The following is a 19711-nucleotide window of genomic DNA, read 5'->3' as shown; positions in this document are numbered from 1 at the left end:
AGAGTGAAGCAGTGCTCTCTCACTGCATCTCCTTCAAACGTCTTCCTAGTCAATGGGAAAAACAAAGGTCAGGACTTTGGAAATGTCACTCAGTCTCTGGTTCGGCACTTAGAGGGCCAAGCGAGCCCGGGGGGGTTCTGGCCTGGCTGTAGGTTCCGAGGGGACAGAATAATGTGTCGCACGGAGGCTGCTGCTTCCTCTTCCCCTGGTGGCTAGGGGCAGGCAGAGAGGCACGGTGGGGGCTTATTGTTCTGCTGCCTTTTCCATCAGCTGCCAGAAGGGCAGGGGGCCTGACTAAATGGGCACTCTAAAATAGAGCACGCCTGGGAGGGAGCCCTCTCAAATATATACAGTATACCTAGCAAAGTGAAGAGAGATTTACAGCCCACATATTTAACCATACAAATGACACGTATATAGCATGTGCAGCGGTGTTCTTTTATTCCTCGTTTGATGCAGACATATACATTTGTTTGTCAACAGGTGTGTGGGTGCAATGTGAAAATAGAGGGGCAGGGTACATATAGTGTGAGGCTGGGCAAATATGAAGAACAAATAACGGCAGCTGGTAGAGTTGGGAAAGCATGTGGTAGAGAATGTCATCATTGGTGGTGTTTTATAACACATCAGGTTAACTACAGACATGTAAGCCTGGAGTAAAGGAATACAGCAAAGCACGGAAAAAAGAGCAAAACAGCTATTTAAGAAAAACATAAACAGATATTTAACTGCTCCTAAATTCAGATTGGTCGCCACTCTTAGCACCATTTCCAACAATAACTAGGGCTACTGACAGAGTGGCCCACAGGCCATAATTGGCTGGCCTGTGAAGTCATTTGAGTTGACACTCCAGCAAGGTACCCAACCCCAGGCCCTCACCCAAAGACAGAACAAACATATTTTTATATTGCAGTTATATGCAAAATTTGGCTGCCCAAATTACATATTTTACTAAGTGTATATAAGTACACATGCTCCACAGAGAACACACACAATTTAATGCACAATTGCTGTTTATTTGCTAAATTTAACATATTGAGAAAAAACAAAGTGTGGCCTTTGTCCAGTTATGGCATATTTTTATTGTTTATATTTTTTCCAGCATTTTAAACTGAGGAATAAATATGTTTGTAAATACTATATAACTAAATACTAAATAATGAATAAATAGAAACTGTGCAGTAAAATTGGCAGTGGAAAAATATTTTGTGTTTCCTTTAGAGTATTAGTGAACTTATTTTCACAAAGAAAATCAACAAAACATATAGTTTGACCAGGGATGTTCAAAATGTTGCATAACTGAATGTAGCTTATTACATTTCTAGTTTTATTTTAAAATTGTATTTTTGAATATATTTCAAAAATGAACAAAATCTAGATTCAGAACAGCAAGTTTAAGCACCCCTGCCATACACTATGGAACCACAATCGATTCTCCTTGTCACGTTCCTCCTTAAAAACTCAACTTGAAGCTTTTTTTGGGGTGATTATGTAGTTGTTGTGGTTGTTGTTGTTGTTGTGCTGTTTGTGTATGAGAGGCCTTGGATAGGTGCTACATAAATTAATCATGCTAATATACTTATTAGTATACTTATTCTTAATAGAGTATATAACATGTGCCTCTTTTATGCTTTGGCTGTACACACACTTCCTTTCCTGCTAAAAGCAAAGGTGAACACGGTGTGTGGAGTAGGTAGTGTGGGTTGAATGAGAGAAAGTCATATCTCAGTTTCTAACTGATGTTCCACAAAAACTCAAAGCCCTTTGGTTTCATGTGAATTTTTCACTGCAAAATGACCTGACGCAGTATTTTCAGCCAATCTTTTCTGATCTTAAATTTCAAATGCTATAAGCATGATAAATCCCCATTTTGAAGCAAAAGTTTTGAAACTGAGAGAATGTGGAGAAAAAGCACAATGTAGGACTGCAAAAACGAAGGCATAAATATTGAGAAGGTGGGGGGTGGTGGCGGATGGCTGATCAGATGATTATTTCAGCGGTGGAGGACAAGTGGCTGAAACAGAGCCATGCTTGTTGCTGGCCTTGGGGTGATGAAGACAAGGAGGGGAAAAGGAGGAGCCACGCCCCCGAGCACACCTGAGCTAGCATTACCTGCCATCTCTCAAGCAGCATACTGAGAGCGTGGAAACCTGAGCGTGGCCATGAGAGGAAATCTGGCTGTCTGTCAAGTGCTTTTGTGTGCGGTTCTGCGAACAGGTCGGATCTGGTTTCCCCTGCGCCTGAAACAGGGCACCTGACCACAGGCACAGCAGTGCAGCCCAGACAAACCCTACAGTATCTGTCAATACAACATCAATAACAACATCTACAATACGTTCTGTACACTAATACAATATACTAATACAAGAAATTACATGACTAAGCAAGAGCTGTTACTGCAAGAATAGACCTGGACATTTCCTCCACTTTAGATAATCACCCTGATAAGCATGATGACATGGTTAGTCTTTCTCCAAGGAACTGGATGTCACATATATGTTTCATTTTTAATTGACTAAAGTAACTAAGCACATTCAAATCCCAGCTGAGCCATGTGAGGCCCAGGAGTACACACTTGGCAGAGAAAGGCCTTCTTGCCCTGGGGGTCTGTGTGGTTTCAGGAGTCCAGTGCCTCGAACCACCAAACTGCTGTTGACGCTGTGGGTAGTTCATGAAGTTGTTGGTTTATCCAGGTTTCATGCGCATTCATAATGAGGACATTCTGCAAGAATAACAAATACATTAGTCATTGCTACACTGAGGAAATGTTTTCTAATATGAAAACACCTAAAACCTCAGAAGTAACATTTAAACTATTACATTTTATACTTCTAATTTGCTATTACATTCAGTGGAATATTTAGAAATATTCTGTCAGAAACAAGGCCAGCATATTAACAAATTAATTAGTATTAGGATGAAAATGTGAACTGCTAAATAAATAATGGCAGTTGTAAGTCGTGTGTGACAAGAATACAGACGCTACATTGACTGCATAACTTGGGTCCAATGACAGCATACTTACACAAACAAAAAAAATCTAAACATATAACTGTATATTTAGACTGCAAATGATTATTTCAAAGTATTTCAAAGTACAAGCAACAGTGTGTCATGCTGTCATACATTCTGGCCTAAATTAGACTCTGAGTTCATGGACATGCTGACTTTACAGTCAGTCTCGCATATTCAGAGAGGATAAACTATTTTTAGTCCATACAAAAACCAGAGACGAAAGAAAATTTCTTTATTGGAGACTTAAGGCGCATATGTTATTAAAATCAGACTCTTTTGCATTCTTACAAGTCACTCAGGTGAAATTGGTTTTTATTCACAAATATTCCATGCGAAATGAAAGTATCAAAGAGCGTTCCCATGATGTGTCTGAGTGAGTGGATAATTGGTTGCAGGGGTCCTTTGCCCCTCGCTGTTCTAATTAAAAAATGACACAACAGCAGAGAGATCATTAGGGAGAGCCACCAAGGACAAGGCTGGAAAATCACACCGTGAGAGAGATGTGGAGCTTCAGTGTGTCCAAAAGCTCTGAGGTCGTGACTGATCTACACAAAGAGTCTAACTCAACAGCGACTGCAGGGGAATAGAGGCACTAAACACAAGAGAAAGAGAGAGAGAGAGAGAGAGAGAGAGAGAGAGAGAGAGAGAGAGAGAGAGAGAGAGAGAGAGAAAGCAAGAGAGAGAGCGAGAGAGCGCGAGAGAGCCAGAGAGAGAGAGAGAAAAGGATAGAGAGGGAAAAAAGAGAAGTAGAAAGGGTCAAACAGACAGAGATAAGAGAGAGAGATGGGTGTATATATACAATACTGTGCTAAACTGTTAGGCACTTTCAATTAAATTAACAAGTTTCAATTAAAAAGCTGTTCATCTGGTCAGTAAATGCATTTGCTTAGAAAAAACAGCAATATTAAAATGAACACAAAATAATAATAATAATTATAATCTTATGCATGTTGACAATGCATGTTTATGTATGTCAGTATGTCACTGTGTCCTTTTAACTAGTTCCAAACCACTCCTTGTGGCAGCCTGCTATTGTTTGTAGTTGTCATCTAATACCAGGTTAATCAGTAGTTCATTAGGTTCAATTAGCTGTGCTAGTATTTAAGAAATCCATGAAATCTGGAACCAAACTCTCTTCTTCAAATTAGCACACAAGATGATAATAATAAATTCTTGTTACTTTTTACTGTATAGAAAGAGAGAGGAGAAAGAGGAAGGATGGGGGAGAGAGAGAGAGAGAGAGAGAGAGAGAGAGAGAGAGAGAGAGAGAGAGTTTGAAGTAAATGGCAAGAAAGTGAAAGCATCCTCCAGTGCTCCTTTAGGAATAATCGTCGTCTCACTACACCTTTGCCCGTCTCTCACTCTCTCAGGTCTTGTTTATACAACTTGTTATTGTGGTCTCCCTTTGCCTTTTCTGCCTCTTTTTCTTCTTCTCCTTCCCTCTCTTCTTTGTCTTTTCTTGCTTGAGGGAAATCTGCGAGCCTTGCTCGTTGGTGCCAGCAACAGTTAATCCTCTTCTAAAGCACCTTAACTATGCTGGGAATTCTGCAGATGCTAAATAAAACAACGGGAACAACCATGCACTTAACACTGCCGCACTCTGGCACGAGTGCATCCGTCTTCAGACGCCGCGTTTTTTCCCCCCATATAAGTAGTTCAAAACAATCTGCTGTTGTGTGATAACTGTGCGTCTCTCTTGAGTGAGCGGGGAGAGGGGCCGTGCTGGGTTCAACAGCAGCATCCCTATAATCCCATTATGACAGTTCACCTGAGATTACACAGCTTTGAATAGAAATAACACCTTACTTCACAGTCTGTGCGGAAAGCACAATAAAACTCCAAATATTCCACCCATACTTTCATCACCAAATAATGAAGAATTTTTCAGATCATTGCATGTCAGTTAGCTGGTCTCTCCTCTCACCCAGCTGCTGTGTTAAAATGTCACTGTACTTTCAGTCGACATGCCTGCGATGATACTTTTCAGTTGCCAATATAAGAATTACACAGGAAGAAAACAGAGAGAATGCCAGAAGAGCACGAGGTTGTGGTGTTCACAGCAATTATACATGTTAGCACAATATGATGACAGTAAGAGGTCATTAGAATATCAACCATAATCCCAATGCAAAGCATGCACAAATTAATGGCTGGATTAATGGCTTGGGATCACCATTAAAAATCACACTGTATTTGCTGACATTCGCCTGATGCAAAGAAATGTAAAAGTGTAGCATAGGGATGCTTTAGCCAGAGAATTATAGCAAATTTTCTTCATTTTTTTCTTAAACTGATTTAATTCAGTTCCAGCTTTTGAAAATTGGCCCCCTAGAAATTTTCAACCAATCTGAATGTCCTTAAGACTTGAATGATACATGGATGAGGGCTTTGTAAACTAAAGTTTTTACAAAAAAAGAATCTCAGTACCATAAAAACAAGGTCTTCGTAGCAGCCCAGCAATTAGCAAAATCAATGAAATAAGAAAATAATGACATGAGTTATTTTAATGTGATTAAATGCTCTTTAAAGAGATCCAACCATGCTATAACAGATGCAATTCCTCCCTGAAGTTTCCACTATTTCAATTATCTTTTGCTTTTAAAAGGACGCAAGACTATTTTTCTCCTTCTAAAATATAACGATCAGTCAAGACAATTATCCTGGGATCAATAAGTTTTCATAAACACTCCCAAATGTGAGCTCAGGTGGAGTTTCAACATGCTGTTTATTATGCTTGAATGGTGACCTTCAGGAGCATACATCTCTGTAATCATCCTTCACTCGCCGTCTCTCTTGCTAAATGCTAACGGGAGCCTTTCAAAGCAGCCATTGAAAGGCAAAACTGTGCTATTGAAGAAGTTTATTAGAAATTGATCTACTCCTTTCAAGTAACATTGGAGACAGAAGACTTCAAAACCACAGACATGACACAATCTCAGCTCAGCAGTATTCATGCCCATGGACACACTCAAAGATGGAGTCACTTTTCAAGGGCAGTGAATGGAAAACTGGGGTCAGTGGACTGAGGTGTGGAAAAGGTGGATTAGTGATGCCTTAGTGACACATGTGCTCCAGTGTGAATTTCCAGCTGGTTTGGGGATGGTGGGTCTGTTAGTGATGAAACAGAAGGGCAATAGATGCTCTGTGTGTTTCAGCTACGACTATATCAAGAAGGCTGTAACCACATCGAAATCATTTGGCGTATTTAAATTTCCAGTAGACATTCATGAAATTTCCATAATAGGAATTCTATAGACATATATTGCTTGCTGCATGTGTACTGATACACTGTGGGCATTTTTCCCACTGCACAAAAAGTACTGGCACCAGAGAACTGTAACTGTGCTTTTTCCATTGGTCATTTGCCCAGTACAAGAGAATCCGGTTCTATGTTTTTTTGGCACCTAGTCAATATTGGTATGAACACAATTTAATGGTACTCAAAGGACATTCTCATCTGTGTTTTGTAATATATGCAGTTGAAGCCTGTGCAAATTTAGATAATTCTTTACTTTTCCAGGTGAAGATAAGGTCACCAACACTATTAAATGACCAATATCTGCACAAGAATGCAAACTAAAATGATATTTAAATGTGTCGATTGCTATTTTTAGAATTATTATTTTGTAAGATTGTATGTTTATGTAATATTGTAAGCTTTGTAAGTTCACTACAGGGACATTAGCTGGTTAAGAAGCTATTTGCAGTTATGCTAACCTGCACAGAATAAGTGTTTTTGCTCATATATCCACGCTCGACAGTGAAAAATATAAGCTTGCCCTATTATTTCCTGTCAGCAAAACAAGTTGTATTAAATTATAAGCAATGTGGCTATTGCTCATGCCAGTTAAAACTCTTAAGACAAACATGGAAATTTTGCTTGATTCTGTATAAATGTGGACATTTTTGTGAGCGTGTTCACTCAGAACTGTGCAACGTATTGTTTCATATTAGCCAATTAAGAGCAAGTTAAGCACAAACAAGATAGCTAATTCCCCAAATTACACTTTTGAGTGGTTATAATTGCAGCTGCCTCTCGGGCAGGTAGAAAATGATTATGCAGAGAAATGTGTCCTGTATGTTGCGTATGTCAGTGTATGTATATTCTGTATGTATATATTCAGGCATGCCTTCTTTTTAGAGACTTCAACTGTCACGATTGGCCCCTCCCAGTCCTACATGTGCTTTTGTTTTGGTCTTGCCCATGTGATTCCTTTTTTATTTCTTCCCGGTCCTGCCCCTGATTGTAACCACCTGTTAACCACCTGTGTTTTGTTAACCCTCGCTATTCCTTGTATTTAAGCCCTGTATTTCCCCCTGTTAGTGTATTATCTTGTGGTCTTTGTTCTATCCTGTGGTGTTTTATTTATTTACAGCCTCCATGGTGTTTGCAGTCTGTATTTAGTTAAATTATGTCAGTCCCGCAATACCCCCATGTTGGCTCCTTGATCCTGGACTGTTTTGACCCAGAGTATGGATTTGCCCATAATAAATCTTGACTATCTCAGCATATGCGTCCACCTCATCATCACTCCACGGCGTTACATCAACTACTTTGAGGTGCTTCATTACTGATACAGGCATTCTACTGTGCACACATGGTTTGTATAATTTCCACAGAAAAGCACTGCTAATAAAATAATAGTACAGTATAAACACTCATATAGTATAAACACCTGACCGCACTAATATGGCTGAATGCAATCAAATCCTCACTACAATGTTCCAACATCTAGTGTAATAAGTAGAGGCTATTACTGTTGTAAAGAAGGACAATAGGGACTCCCTATAAATGTCCTTGATTTCAGATGCATACAAAGTTTATTATTATAAAATAATTATAAATATCCATATCTTGTAAAAACAGTTATCATATATAACCACTTTAGTTTTGTTTATGTGCAAAACTTGCAAATAAACTAAATAAACTTTATAGATGCTTTGTAGATACTTAACTTACAACCCAATTTCCGAATAACTTGTGACGCTGTGCAAAATATAAATAAAAATAAAATGCAATGATGTGAATATCATTTAAACCCTATATTTCACTGAAAGTAGTACAAATACAATAATTAAAATGTTGAAACTGAGAACTTTTATACTTTTTTGAAAAATATTTGCCCATTTTTAATTTGATGCCACCAACATGTTCCAAAAAAGTTGGGACGGGGGCAAAAAAAGGCTGGTAAAGTTGGCGGAATGCTAAAAAAAAACACCTGTTGTTTGATTAGCAACAGGTCAGTAACATGATTGGGTATTTTAAAAAAAGCATCACAGAAAGGTGGAGTTTTTCAAAAGTAAAGATGAGGAGGGGTTCACCACTCTGTGAAAGGCTGCACAAGCAAATAGTGCAACAATTCAAGAATAACGTTTCTCAATGTAAAATAGCAAGGAACCTTTGCTTTTCATCATCTATGGAACATAATAACATTAAAAGATTCTGAGAATCTGGAGAAATCTCTGCATGCAAGGCCAAAAACCAGTATTTGCTGGCTGTGATCCTTGGACCCTCAGGCAGCACTGCCTTAAAAACAGATATGACTCTGTAGTGGAAATCCCTGCTTGGACTCAGGAACACTTCTGCAAAAAACAGTCTGTGAAAACAGTTTTTCACAGCATCCACAAATATAAACAGGATCCAGAAATGCTGCCACCTTCTCTGGGCCCAAGCTCATTTAAAATAGATTGAGTGGAAGTGGAAATCAAAATTTGACATTTTTTTTGCAAATCATGGACACTGTCTTCCGGGCTAAAGACCACTCAGCTTGTTATCAATGCACAGTTCAAAAGCCAGTATTCATGACAGTATAGAGATGCACAAATGTGAATGGCATGGGTGACATGCACATCTGTATGGGCACCATTAACGCTGAACAATATATACATGTTTTGGCAATATAAGCTGCCCTGGAGACAATTTTTTCAGGGAAGGCCTTGCTTATTTCAGCAAGACAATGGCAAACCACATTCTGCATGTATTAATAAACTGGCTTGCCTGCAGTCCAGACCTGTCACCACTGGCAACATTTGGCACATTATGAAAGGAAAATATGACAAATGAGACTTCAAACTGTTAAGCAGCTGAAATCCTATATCAAACAAGAATGAGAAAACATTTCACTTTCAAAACTACAGCAACTGGTCCTTCTCAGTTACTATCTATGAAATTAACCATCATTTTCTCTACTATAAACCTGGCTTTACTATAATCCTAATCCTAACCTTAACCTCAACCCAGAATCTAAACCCAAACCTCACCCTGGCCCAAGCCCTAGCCTTGGTCCAAAACTTAACCCTAACCTCACCACTGTTCAGGATCAACTGAGTTTTTGAACATCTGTAGATAATGTATAGGACTACAGTGAAATATCCAAGTGAGACCAACCTTCATCATTAATGTAGTAATAAAAAAATAATAGAAAATGATCATTTAACAATTCACATATTTTTATATATTAACCATTACCTTTACTGAAGATTCCTAATAAACAGCTTTTTAGAGAGTATATGACAAAGAAAAGAGAAGTAGAAGAAGAACTAACTTTCCAACAAGTGTGCCTTTATTCCAGCTTCAATCTACAACAGGCTCCACACAGAGCAAAGAGACAGAGAGAAAAGGTATATTCTTGGCATTTGCAAGAAAATGCTAACATGTCAGAAACCAAGTGTGGGTCAATAGGTGAATGTCTTTAATATCAGGAAGGTCTATTGAATGCACATCGACCACACATGTGCTGCTGAATCAAATTTATTTGTACATAAAGACCACTGTTACAAATAGGTGCTCTTTAGCTTTATCAATGAGAGATATATTTCTGCTATCCATTACAAAACCAATAGCTGCAAATCAGGTTGTAATTTAGCCAGCCAAAGGCGTTTTGTGTGTGTGTGTGTGTGTGTGTGTGTGTGTGTGCTGATCTCGTGCTGTAAGTGAGTTCAAAGGTCAGCAGTAGTGAGAGCTATCAGTGACACCCAGAGGAAACGCACTTGCTGTTTTTTATCATCACCCCCTTGACCTCTCATTAACCTAATCTCTCTTACTTAGAATAATCACACACCACAACGATTCCACCAATCGTGTGGGTGTGTATGAGTGTGTGTGAGAGACAGAGAGAAAGAGAGAGAGAGAGAGAGAGAGAGAGAGAGAGAGAGAGAGAGAGTTTATGCATCTTGAATTGTGTGTTTATTTTTGTTTGCATAAGACGTATACGTAAAAGATTTCTCGCCTACCGCTCTAAAGGGATTAGCTGTTTTGGCGTGCATGTCAGCTGCTGGCTGGGTGCCTCAGTGAGGATTGACAGTTTCTCTTTAACCCTGCTGAGAAACACTGCCACATTAGCAGCTCAGGAACCAGAGGAGCAATGCAGCTTTAACCCAGCTGCCATGCTCACTGAGCTGGCCATATCACACCCATCTCTGTGTTTATCTAAGGTCAGTCCCAATGGCAGCAACATCACTCTCTCTTTGTTCTATCCACATTAAAGGTGCTGGGTCAGTGCGATACGTCTGGGCTGATTCATAAGAAGCCAACAATGAAGCCCATAAAGAGCAGTAGGTGCATGATTCAACACTGGTAATGGGCCATAATAAGCAGCATCTTCACCAAAAGAACTGAGACGTGTGAAGGAGCTGACAGCATGTGTATGTCTGTATGTTCAGGACAAATATGTCCCAACTTTGTTTAACACTAAAAGGGCATCAACAGGCGCGAGGCAGTTACATAGGGCGAAGTCAGGTAAATTGGGACACTGTTTTGGAAAATCCTTACAAATTCAATTAAAAATAAAGCAGCATATATGGCATGACTTTCAGATTTGTGTTTAGTCATTTAGACAGGTCTCCTCTTTCATTCTATGTTGAAATTATATAAGTCCTGCAGCTGTAGAGCTGTCTGCATCTATTTCAACCCTACTGTTAATCTGGTAAAATGGAACATGTGTTCATCTAAAATGAGCCAGTCTTTACTGCAAAATCTTAATTTTCAACACAGAAACATTCTTTATCTCAGTTTTTGTTGAAAATGTCATAAGCAATTTAGTTTTAAAATGTGTGCTTGTGTGTGTTTGAACAATACAGAGGTGGATGTAACAATCACAACAGTTGAATAATATCATGTGGCTGGGAACATCTAAAAAAAATCTGGAACCACACCTGTGTTCTTCAAAACAGGTCTCTAAATATCAAAATGTTTTCTTACTATTTATTTATTTATTTATTTATTATTTATTCGTTATTATGTAAAAAAAAACTTTATTGATTTTTAGTGACAACAACACATATGCTGGTGAAATAAATAGTTTGAAATAATTTGTTAGGTGCTAAAGATTTCTGCACTGTAGTGTATATATAATACATATTTAAGCACATTGTTACTGAACCTAGTTACTGACACATATACAATACATGGAACATGTGTATGACCCCATATCCTAACAATGTAGAAAAACAAACCTGTGTGTGTGTGTGTGTGTATCTGTGTGTGTGTGTGTGTGTGTGTGTGTGTGTGTGTGTGTGTGTGTGTGTGTGTGTGTGTGTGTGTGTGTGTGTGAGACAGAAAGATGCTTCCAATCTGTAGGGGTGCCGCGGTTGACCCCCAAAACTAAGTAAATAAGTAAGTACATAAAAACAAAAGATTAGAGCTTAACAAATTACAGTTTCTATGTTGTTAGATGTACTGATCGTGTTTCACTGCAGCTTCACTGCAACAGCTTTACCCAACACTGGAAGTAATAGTCTACACAACAAACATTTCTTCTTTCAGGATGAGTTAGAAAGAAGTCAGAGTGTAAAAACATCCATTCAAATTACTTTTGTTTTTGTGCAAATAAACTGTTTTGGTATACTTTGCTCAAGTTGAGTAAACTAGAAAAGTTCTCTTTCTCTCTTTCTCTCTCTCTCTCTCTCTTTCTCTCTCTCACACACACACTCAGATTAACACTTGCTGAATGATTGCCGGTCAGTCTGATTTGCTTGAGAGTAGCACTGTCTCTCAAAGCATGTTTAAGTCCAAGAGGAAAATGACCAGCAGAGCTAACGAGCCTTTGTGTGTGGGCCCAGGGAGTCCCTCCATACATAAGACCAGAAACAATTAGGCAGGAAACTACTTATTACACACACTATGAGTGCAGCCTTACACTCGCTAGGAGGTGACTACTGCAAACCACAGACTACTCACTCTCACATGTATGCTTGAGGTGCACTGAACATTTATTTTTTGGTCAATTCCGATTTCTTTACAGCCAAATCTGCAATTTTTGGCCTATTTTATTAGCCATTTCAAAATACCTGAAGCTGACACTGTGGGCTGCCATTTTACAGGTAAAACAACAAAAAATTATATAACATGAAATTAAATAAAGTGCTACTGGAAGTCAGAGGCAACTGGCTATTAAGCACAATGACTCATGCATAATTATGCTACAACATTATGGTATAAGGGTAGCAGCAGCATTCAAATACAGTTAGTGCACTTACCTGCCTCACATTATTAACGTTATAACACTCTAACACAGATAAGCCATAATCAAAATAATAAACTGTCCAATTTTCAATGGCTTGTTCGAATCTTGTCTGATTCTGACCAACACACACACAACTACATGCTTACACTTCACACACATGCCCTATTTCATATGTGCAAATTAATAATATGCAATGATAGCCATTTTTTGACACAGTATTGTATGTACACTCCTTAGCAGCATGACTTAACACAACTTACTCTAGATAATTCACTTCAGAATCACACTGGATGAATTCATCCTGTTTAAAAACTCTAACGCTTCCCTCAGCGTGCGCTCTTGTGGTGTCGACCCAGCTGTGAGCCAGACGGGCCGCATGTTTGAGGCTGAGCAGAGATGGAGTATTGAGTGCTGGAGCCGTGACACAGAGACACATTCGGTTTCTTTTAAACATCACCAACAGAACAAAAACAGTTCTCTGAATTTCTGTGTACAGAGCCAGAAACCTGTGCACTGCACACGCATGAAAGATTCTCTGGTGCATGTACTCAGACAAAAGACAGAAAAGAAAGAAGAGAGAGAAAAAGGCAGACAGACAATGAGAGAGAGACGGGAAGAGAAAATAGAGAAAAAGCAGAGAGAAAGAGAAATGAAAGAGTACATGAGAACGACAGAGTGAGAGATAGGAGGGTTGGAGACAAAAAAAGAGACAGTAAGACAGAAGGTAAGAGAAAGACAAGGATGAGAGAAAAAGAAGAAACAATAAAAAGAGGGATGAGAGGGCAAAAGATACAACAAATGAGAAAGAAATAGAAAAGAGGGAGAAAGAAAATAAGAGAGGAGGCAGATAGGTAAGAGGGAAAGATAGAGGAAAGATAGAGGAAAGAGGGTGAACAGACAAAAGACAGAGGAGAAAGAGAACAGAAAGAGAAATAGAAATAGAGAGGAGACAAAAAAGGGACTGAGGTAAGCTGCAAAAGCAAGAGTACCCAGTCAGTGCCTTGAAAATCGTGGCGTAAAATACCCTCCCATTACAATGTCATTTCATCCCAGCACAGTCTTTAAGTAATAACACTCAGTGGGGTGTGTCATTATCATCCCCAACTCCTCTGCCCTCCACCCACCCCGCCGTCCTCAGGGCAGGTGCTCCTGCTGTCATCCACTGTCCACGTGGACTCCACCTCCCTCTGCTTCACTCAGCAATGTCTCCTCCACTCGTCTACACGCTCCACTCTCCACAACCCCCCCCCCTTTTCAGCACTGGACCCACAAAGATGGACACCAAAAAATCAATGACTAATCCATAAACATCAACTTCTTTTATTGTTGTTTCTCTCCATCTCTCTGCCTCTTTCAGATGTAAAAGCACAACATAATCAGACGCAGCTAAAGTTTACCCCCTATCAGAAAATACAGAGTCGCAGTAGGGCCCTAACACAACAAACAATTCAAAAACCCATTTGCTGACCCCTGCTGAGCAGAAGTTTACCTTGTGAGATGGGTCAGACGCGATATGAGGAAAAAGTCATTTACAGTTGTCATCTGGTCTGTTTATAGGCTAGACCATTTTTGTTTATTTTTGTTTGATTTCAAACTGAAACAGTGTGAAATGGCACAGAGTCACAGAATGTTCTTGTTATCATTACACATTAAGCTGTGATAGCCGTATGTTTTTATGTTTTAAAGAAAAGTGTTTCTAATAAACGTACATAACATCACTTCGTTCAGCAGTTGGTGGATTCAGGTAATATGTGACATCATGTTATGTGGAAAAAAAAGTTTTTGGATGTATGGTTCCAGGAAAAGCCTTGGTTCTAACTGGTACAGAGCCTTCACATTCACCAGGTTCTTTACAGTCACACATGTAATTCACAAAATCACCAGTTGAAAGGTTTTTCTATCTCTTCAAAGGTTCCCTTATGTCACCTTTATTACTGAGTGCATATAGTAATATGGGGCGTGCATTTCACATACCCTGCATTCTTTGATTCTGATCCACTAAAATCTCCCTCTAAAAAATACCCTGTTCACGTGCATTTCCTTCACATTCAAACAGAACTCACTACAGTAGAAGCTGTATAAACAAGTAAGAGCTTCTTAAATTGCCTCGTTTTATTTGATGACCCATGACACCTGAAGCAGTCGGTGGAGGATATAAATGCGTTTAAACTAATGGCATGAACGACGAATAAATCCATGCGTTCTTTAATATCTAAGAAGAGATAGATAAAAGAAAGACAACAAACGCAGATGGAATTTCAAGCACGTTAAGCGGCGCTAATCGTCGCCTGTCGGCTGATCGAATGTAAAAGTGGAGAGAAAGTGTTTTTGAGCGCGGTTCATTTCAGCACCCGGACAGCTCCTCGGCCGCCTCGCTGAAGGAACTCAGCAGCCTGAGTGTATCTGAACTTTCTACAGAGCGCACTTATTCTACACTCCTAATGCTGACGGACTTACAGTAGAGCTGGAGGTGAAGGGAGACTGTGTGTGTGTGTGTGTGTGTGTGTGTGTGTGTGTGTGGGTGTGTGTGTGTACGAGGAGCAGTAGCGCTGCAGCTGCGCTGAGCTGTGAAATTTGCCGAACAATCGGGATCACTGTTCGCCATCCTCTCGCCTTTCCCCTCAATTAGCATAGTCCGCTGTGGTTGATTGACTACCGTAGCCGGACTGGGAGCGCGCTTTTGTCCCCTAATCACACCAGGATGGCGGGGGTGACAGGACCCAGGTGAGGCCGAAGCTAAAACGGATTATTGGCATTTATACTGGGGAAGGCATGAGAACGGAAACCGAAGATCTCGTAAGATCTCAAGATCTCCGCGTCTATTAAATATACGCTTTATTCATTGGAAACAAACTCTAACAGTGCATGTACACTCTGCAGTGCCTATGGGAAGAGACTGATTGCGATTCACTACAGGCCACTATATGTTCCCTTCTGACCTCCATTACTGTGTTGCGAGGGGAATTAAATTAGCCGTACAAATTGCGATATTGTACCCTTATTTAAACAGAACCTGAATGGACCTAAACGCTCGTCGACCACAATAGACCTAAACGTGTGGAAAAGTGGCGCTCAAAGCAGAGTAGTCTATTACAGAGTGGGAGAAAGAAGTCATGCCGACGGAGTTTCAAACGTTTTTTTTTTTTTTTTTTTGGACCACTCTGCTTTTTCCTCACTCCTTGCGTCGCTCAACGACAGGAGCGTATACACTGGGAAGCTCAATATTGTTAATACAGATCAACAAAAGCTACTAATAGAGCAATCTGCGTGCACATTAGGAGTTAGTAAACTCGTGAGTGACAACATCCAGGCTCCAGTAAGCGAGGGGAATGGGCAGATGCGCCGTGATTATTATTCCAGGCTGCAGTTTGCTGTAATGAGCGAGCGGCGGACTGTTGGTGTGCTGATTACCGCTCCTTGGGGACCCTCTGTTTTTCCTCAGTAATTGATAGTTAGACTCCGCTTTAATTAAATACGCTGTCTGCTCCATTGATGTATATTTTGCGGACCAGAGAGAATGGATTCGGCGCCGCGAGAAATGCGTTCTGTGACTCGTTGTTAACCCGTAACCCACGACTTAAGTTACATCATGAGACACTAGTTGACCGGAGCGTATCTAATTTAGATTACAGACGGCGCAAATAAACCACACCAACGCAAACCAGTAGGCTACAACATGCAAGGCAGTAGATCGTCCTCTCCATTCAAACACTCAAACTGTATAGAAGCCTACAGTCTCCGCGGGAGAAAGAGGGGAATACATGCTGAAGGCTTTCTGTTCACTTACAGATGGGAGGGCATTCGAGGCGTCAAAGGTGCTGTTTTCCTCCAACTCATTCACTCTTTTCCCACCGAAATCCCTGCCCGCTTCCCGGGACAATTTTGCTTTTTGTGTGGTCCTCCACCCCAACCCCCCCCCCCCCCCCCCCCCCCCCCGAACTCACCCCCTCACCCCCACCCCGCAACCCCCCTTGTCCCGCTCTGTCACTACTCTGAAGGGTTGCCCCGGGTTCCCGCACACCTGTGTGGCTGCCCGCTCCCTTCAGGAATTCGCTGGGGCTTGTAATCAGCTTTGTGGAGCTATTGAGTGCACGGCTCACTGAAACTTCCCAACCGCACAGCGCGCTGGACCGCTGAATGGGAGTCAGCGTGGGGCGCCTCTCCAAACTCCGGGCTCCGGGCCTGCCAAATTCCTGCAGAGTCTCTCACAATCATCCCTGTACAGCACGAGAGAGAGAGAGAGAGAGAGAGAGAGAGAGAGAGAGAGAGAGAGAGAGCATTTAGGATTGAAAAACGATAACAAGTTCTGTATAAATAAGCACTGTGACTGCGTTATAAACATGTAACTCGGTCATATACGATATCCGATTCGTGTTTTATGTTTTAGAACAGCGCATTTGCACTTCTGATGCTGATCGCTTGCTCGGAATACTAGAACATAATAATATGTTTGTGCACGGATGCTGATGATCAAAGCAGCGTTCTGAGCAGGTGTGTCTGAAACAGTCTAAAAGAAGCCTGCTTCAGAGGCTCGCTGATCACACTCACGAGACAATTTCCTCTTTAAAATGAAGGTAAACATCCAATCCATAAACATTCACTCAAAGCCCCATAAACGAAAGAGCGCAGACAAATGTGTGGCGTCGACGGCATGAAAGTGGACAAAATCGAGGGGAACGCTGTACAATAAAAGTTTGAAGCAAGTTGTGGGGTTTTTAGGGCCCTTCTGCAGGCGAGCCCACATTTGTGCTACTTAAAGGCTTGCTGCAGAGCGGCGGGCTGCTGCAGAAATTGCGGTGCAGCATCTTCTCCTCTTGGAAGGGCGCAGGATTAAGAGGCAGCAAGATTGTTAAACATGTCAACGTGTAATTGCACGATAAGGCCCTCGCGAGGAATTTATTGGCCCAGTTGCTATTTCTATTCCCCCCTAATCTCGTTCAGCACATTCGTTCCGTGCAATCTGTCTCCGTAATCTTCTGTGACAGAGCGGCGACCAATAGCAGCGTGCCGGCTCTTTTGGAGAAGGGAGAAAATATGCAGAGGCGTGATAAAGTGATGCTAATTATCCCCATTTAGGACAGCGGGTGCAAGAGATCGGGAGTTTACGAGCGAGCCAGCAGCACTGATGGCTTCCCAACGCAGAATATATCGGTGGTTACAAGATAAGGGCATCGCGCCCCTGAGACGATTTATTGGTTGGGGTTCACCAGCACCCCTCCCACTGCCAGTCTCAAACCCGTCCCGTTCAGAAAGCCCCCCACCCCCCTCTATCGCCCCCTCCTGCCTCCCGCCCCTCTTTGCTGGAGTGGTAAATGATTTTGGTTAAATTTACCAGAACGCTTTCCCTTTAACCTGGCAACGTGCCGTGACTTGCACTCCGCCTTCTATGTTTTCAGCGCTAATCCGTGTAGCTTTTCACGGGCAGATAAAAAATACAAATAGCTGCCGAGTGGGCAATCCCTTACCTCGAGTGATAAGAGGAGGAAAAGTGTATATATGGAGCCTCATTACAGTTTTGGCCACTTGGTCATCATTTTCTGACAAAGCGCCACAAAACTGTGAATTCTAATTTATTTATGGAGGCTGGAGTTTAAAAACAAAAGCGGGAAGAAAACGGAAACACCGGTCAACAACAAAACACTTATATGTGCTCTTCTTGCCTTGGACGGTTCTACGTTAAAAAATACAAAAACAACCACCAAAAAACCATTTTAAATATATACCGTATTTAGGACTTTTTTATTATGTGCGGATTCTTTGTGTTCATCTCATTCATACGGAAGAACAAACGACGCTTGAATTGACTTGATTGAAATGTATCAAGTGGCTGGGCAGGAATAAAATGTAAGACATGAAGACAATAATCGCTAAAACAAGTAAACTAGGAGAAAACAATAGTGCTGCTGCGAGATGTTTTTCTTTTTGTGACACAAAAGTGTCATGAATCTTTCTTCCGTGTACAAAAAGTTGCTAAATCAAGTAAATTTAGATAAAGCAATAGTGTTATTCAAAACGATTCTTTAGGAAACCAAAACTGGTTCTTTACGGCGTCGCTCCAAAGAACATCCTTTTGGCAGTTTTGTTTTTAGGCGTGTACCTGTACTTCTACCAGGAGCAGCAACATGTGTCGTGGCTGACTGATAATCTCTTCAGCGATGAAATAAGCCAGTAATTAATTGTTTATGAGTGTTTCCAGAAGGAGGTTCAGATTTCTCGGACTATTTTCTCGTCCCAGCTCTGTCTGCACTTCTCTCTGTGTGTGATGGAGCAGAGTGGACACAGGGCTGTGCGGCTCCTTCAGAGGAGCTGCTGGAATACCTCCGGCCTTCAGCCCTGCTCGCTGACACTTGTTGCTGAAGCTGCCGCGGAGAGACAGACAGGGCGCTGATGGTAATACAGTTTGTCTGCTGCTGACCCCGGAGGTCACCGCCTCTGCTGGTTAATCCTGCGTCCCTTTAAACACTCTGAATCTCTTCCCTCTCATTCACGCCATTCTCTCAAAAACCCATGAGCACAGCAGAGCACTCTGTACTTAAAAAAAAACAAGAACCCCAAAATAAAGAGCGGTTAAGAGAGTGATTACATGCAGGAATCAGACGAAGCCCACCCAGAGTAAAACTCAAATTAGACTGGAGCACATTGGACCTACTCAGATACGGCAGCGGAGCTTTATTATAGACCTGCAACTTACAAAGCCTGCTGTGATTACATCTGCTTTAAAATAGACAATAAATAAATGTCATTAAAAAAATAACCTTAACTTCCTCAATTTCACCCTCTAAATAATACTGCATTTATGACCTTTTACCAAAAAACATATTAGATTAAAAACAACATAAGATTGACTTCTTTGGAAACAAATGAGCAAAAAACCATCGTAAAATACGACGCGCCACGTTATGGTTAAATGTGTCTAAATATTTTAAATGCTCTCTTTATTTGCTGTTTTATCACTATTGACATTAATCACATATCAATAATATTAGGGTTTAGGTTTAGGCCTAAAGACATGTTAACCTAATAAATCCTGTATATGACGAATCTGGCACATTTACTGGGGTCATTGTTCTGATGCTCCTCTGACTTTGAGAGGCTGAGAGATTTCAGTGTTGAGCTCGTCTCTGCTTAAAAATCTTCTCATGCACTTCGGCAAAGCGTTTAAAGAGTTTAGATGTGCTGAAATGAGAGGAACAATCTGATCTAGTCCTCGAGAGCTGCTGTCTGACACAATC

General features: G+C 40.9%; 1 long non-coding RNA gene across 2 annotated transcripts in view; it reads right to left on the bottom strand.

Moving 5' to 3' along the window:
* Positions 1-424: 424 nt before the first annotated feature.
* The window catches only part of LOC108431467, a 102831-nt gene continuing 83544 nt past the window's right edge, over positions 425-19711 (bottom strand). For both annotated transcript variants that reach the window (XR_005130363.1, XR_001858155.2), the window contains 2 exons: positions 16501-16696; positions 425-2722 (listed from right to left, as the gene is read on the bottom strand). This is a non-coding gene — a long non-coding RNA (uncharacterized LOC108431467). The remainder of the gene's footprint in view (positions 2723-16500; positions 16697-19711) is intronic.

The sequence above is a fragment of the Pygocentrus nattereri genome, chromosome 6 (genome assembly GCF_015220715.1).
Source record: "Pygocentrus nattereri isolate fPygNat1 chromosome 6, fPygNat1.pri, whole genome shotgun sequence".
In the NCBI taxonomy this organism is placed as follows: Eukaryota; Metazoa; Chordata; class Actinopteri; order Characiformes; family Serrasalmidae; genus Pygocentrus; species Pygocentrus nattereri.
This window is presented reverse-complemented; position numbering and strand designations above follow the sequence as displayed.